This window comes from Triticum urartu, chromosome 6A (genome assembly GCF_056163025.1).
Source record: "Triticum urartu cultivar PI428250 chromosome 6A, HENAU_Tu73, whole genome shotgun sequence".
In the NCBI taxonomy this organism is placed as follows: domain Eukaryota; kingdom Viridiplantae; phylum Streptophyta; class Magnoliopsida; order Poales; family Poaceae; genus Triticum; species Triticum urartu.
In genome coordinates, this window is record NC_141878.1 from 338,388,756 (window position 1) to 338,393,006 (window position 4,251).

Consider the following 4,251-nt stretch of genomic DNA (forward strand, 5'->3'; position numbering starts at 1 on the left):
ACGACATTGTTCATACGATAGCCGGAAAAGTAAGTTCTCCCGCTGGCTATTCAAAAAAGAAAGACTTACTTATTCATAAACTTCCTTTTATCGAGCATAATAGCTCTTATACGCTTGTACAGAGGAGTATAAAACAATGTATATATATAGGTGTTTAGTATCCTACAAAAACATTAACATCCAAAGCACCGTAAGCTTGCTTTCTCTCCCTTTGACAGACAAAGAAAAGTTTTTTTAGACTTTTCTATGGTAGGCCTACGCTAGTGGAATATCTTTTTTGTTTGTATTCTAGCTTAGCTCTCTCTATTCTTTGCTTAAGCTATCGTGTCATGTAGATGGATGGCATCTCCCTATTCCCACATCCCCGGATATGATTAATGCATGGAAGCTAAGGAATTGGGTCATTCTTCAGCCCAAGATGCAAGCATTTGGACTCCATCCGAATATGGCAGTTGAACTCTTATAATAGGCTTATCTTGGGAAAAAACGCAAATAAAGAAGAGATTCTTGTTTACAAGCGGAACTCGAATGGGCTGCTAGCAGATTTGTTGGGGATGGCAAGTTAACACCGTGGGTAGGCTTGCCTTTCACTCGCTCTGGCACATTTTGGCGGAACGTAAATGTTATATATAGTGGAATTCTAGAGGTAAGTTAATGTTTTCAAAAATCCAAATGGAAAAGGATTTGCAAAAATATGCAGATTAGAAGCTAGTATCTCCAGTTTTATGAGAGAAAGAAGAGGAAGAATTGGCGAACATCCTAAAAAATGGTACTTTTGTCTCAATCCGATCAAAAACAAACATATTCTATTGTGTGTTGACCACCAGGAAACGAATGGATTAAGATGAACACGGATGGTTCAATTAGCGAGCATGGGAAGGCTTGTGGAGGTTTAGCAATAAAAAAGGGATATATGCGTTCTCTCAAGCAGTTAAGAACAAGACCATACTCGAAGTCGAGCTCTTTTGCATTTGAACATGTATTCAAATAGCAGCTGAAAAGGAGTGTCAGAGGATTTGGATTGATTCGGATTCCCTAACGTAAGACATGGTCTACTCTCAAGATCCCAAAGTCCGCAGCTAAGGAAAGCCCCTTCTTCATAAGATCAAGAAAGTACGAGCGTCTTTCGAAGATTGGAAAATCTCCCATACTTGGAGAGAAGCAAACCAACCGGCCGATTTGCAATTGACTATGCTTAGTAGTTGACATCTTTGGTCTTCACATTTTCCCTTCCATTTTGTAAAGTTAGTAGAAGAGGATAGATCCGGTAAATTGACGAATGTCAATCTTCATTTTTGTAGATTAATACACTGGTAGGGGTCGATCAGGCAAATCCCAAAGCTGACCCCCGAACAGCTGCCAGACTGCTCTACTAATCTTCTCTCTCTTCAGAAAAACGGAACCTTCTCAAAGACTCCCTTTGCACTGAGAACACAATTCAGAACCCTCCTTCTCACAAGAAGGCAAACCTTGTATGTTGATCGAATCTTCTTTCGCATCCAGAAGAGAGGCTGTGGGCTATCCAAGAGAGTGGTTCAGGTGACTACCAGAGTCATTGATTAAGCAGGTCAGATGGGCTTAGTAGGGCTCGAACCTACAATATCACCGTTATGAGCGGTACGTTTCAACCAATTAAACTATAAGCCCAATCGGATCTCTACATGCCGGGAAGAGCGGACAGAAAGAGGAGACCTTTGCTCTATCTCCTTCTTCCTCTTCTTGGGGCCCCGGAAGGGTTCTTTGGCAAGCCCTATTAAAGAAGCTAAGTGACTTTTGTCACTCAAGTAGTGAGTTTGAGAGTGACCGTTAGGGCGACCACTTGTACTTCTAGGCCTTGGCGACCTATATGTTATGCAACACAGCTTCACTCGATTCAGTAAATCAATAGTTCAAACCAGCCCACTAATAGCTTAGATAGTGGCCCTTCCACTTTGGTATAGTTGACCCTACCTATTGACTCAAGGTTCATAGGAAGGGGGAACCCAGACGTAGTGGGATGTAGGCTTCAGTTGTTTTGGTACTTTTTCACTACGTCTTATTATTTGTTTTGTAACCGGCTTTTCACCGGCAGGTCAGTAGGCCTTTTAGAAGGCGAACAAACGAAAGTTCTCCGCGGGCGCTAGCGCTATCTTGTTTGCTTTTGTCAACTGAAGTTGCGCGTAGCGCCAACTAACTGATAGCTGATAGAGTGCGGAGCCCCTTCTCTAAGCGAGCAGAGCCATTTCTTCCCACTATCGTCAAAAGAAAAGGAAAAGTACTAAAGGCGAAGGGCATTCTGTTGTACAGCTACTTTGGTATAGTTACAAAGGTAACCGGTAGGTGACTATTGAATCGACAGTAGTTACGAAATGGGGAAATAGCTCAGTCGGTTAGAGTGCTGGTCTGTCACGCCAGAAGTCGCGGGTTCGAACCCCGTTTTCCTCGCCCGATCTTCCTCTTCCTGCCCGACTCATTTTGAAAACACTAGAAGCTGCTGATCCCAGCGTAGCATTCAAGACAATTGTACATTAAAAGGAAAACCAATAGATTTATAGGATATCTATCTAAATATGGCTCCTATCGTAAAACATGGGATCAACTAATAGTATATACCAACGCTCTGTCCCTAGGAACGTGATGCTTAGGTGCGAGGTGAAACACAAGCAGGAGATCGAGAAAAGAAATCATACGGATTGCAACCTGCAGATGAAGAATCTGCTTCATTGTTCCCACCATCTATATCAGATGTTTAATAAGAATAGGAATCGAATAAGCTGCTGATTGACTAAGGAAGCATTTGAAAAGAAAGGAAGGGTGATGCTTGTTAAACAAAGCTGCGTGTGGGGCCGCCACATATAGCTGTAGTTTCTGCTGTAGCATCGGTTATTTACGTTATTGATGTAGTAGCATCGGTTATTGCTCAAGTTACGAATGGCCCAATCTATCTATGGCAACCACCCCTACTTTTAGTAGATGGAGATGCGCACCTAGAAAAGACGGATGAAAGAGAACCTGCCCTTCTGACTTCTTCTCTTGTCCGTCCTTTACGCAAAGTGATCTATGGTCTCAACAAGCCCCGATAGCGTCGGTTTTTGAAGTTCAGCACAGTGGTTATGTTATCCAGGCAGGGTTTGCTCGGAGTGATCATGATTCGGCCATGCTCGTATCAGTTTATCCTCGAGGACGTGCTATTCTGTTGTTGTATGTTGATGATATCAAACTGACTGGTGATTACTCCGTTACCATATCGCTGATCAAGTGTCGCCTTCATCAATTATTTGCTATGAAGGCGCTGACGCGCCCTAAGCCTTTTCTTGGCTTGGAGGTCGCACATTCTCCTCATGGATATTTGGTATCTCAGATCAAATAACGTCATGACTTGATCTCTCGAGCTCAACTCAATGATGAGAAGACTGTTGACACTCCCTTGGAGCTTTATGTTAAACTCCGTCCGACTGATGGCTCACCATTATCTGATCCGACGGAGTACAGACAGTAGGTCGGCAGTTTGGTTTATCTAACGATCTCTTGCCCAGATGGCTTTTCCTAAGAAAGTCAGCCTTTCATGGCTGCCCCCCAGTCAGTTCACTTTGCAGCAGTTCATCGGATTCTTAGATATATTCGAGGTACCTTTTCTTGAGCTGTCCTTTTTTCCGTCATCATCTTCTTTAGAGTTGCGTGCAACTACTGATGCCGATTGGGCCTTCAGATAGGTGCTCAACTACAGGCTTATCTATTTTATGGGGAGACGAGACACTATCTTGGATGAGATAAAAGCAATAGACAGTTGCTCCTTCCACTGCCGAAGCGGAGTACCGTGCCATGGCACACTACTAGATAGATTGTATGGCTCCGTTGGTGACTTTCTAATCGCGGGTTTCATTTGAAAAACCCCAACGACATTCATCTTGCGTCAAATCCGGTCTTTCATGCAAGAGTTTCATTTTTGGCCGCTACTACGTTCGTTGAAAACTTCTTGATGGCACCATCATCTCATTACCTTATTTTTCCCTTCGACTTCGGCTATGACCAATGCCCCACCTAGCTGAATAGGCATAACAAAGCTACCTGAAAAAGGCAAGGTACAACTTAGATTGAAATCGACAAATTGCGTTTTGCCAGATGGATTCTTTAGAAAGATTCCCGGATAAAGTTCAGTATAATATTTAGTTATAATCTAAATAAAGGCGCATACGTGGGCGGGCAGGGGGCCCCACTACTTCATTTAGGGGGGGGCTAGCCTCATGACTTCCCACTGGGCGAGGGGTGCAC

The 4,251-nt window shown here is 43.4% G+C and overlaps 1 non-coding gene across 1 annotated transcript; it reads left to right on the plus strand.

Annotated features, from left to right (window-relative positions):
* Window positions 1–2,350: 2,350 nt before the first annotated feature.
* TRNAD-GUC (transfer RNA aspartic acid (anticodon GUC)) lies at window positions 2,351–2,424 on the plus strand. The gene has a single exon. It is a non-coding gene; the product is annotated as a tRNA-Asp (tRNA).
* Window positions 2,425–4,251: the final 1,827 nt, after the last annotated feature.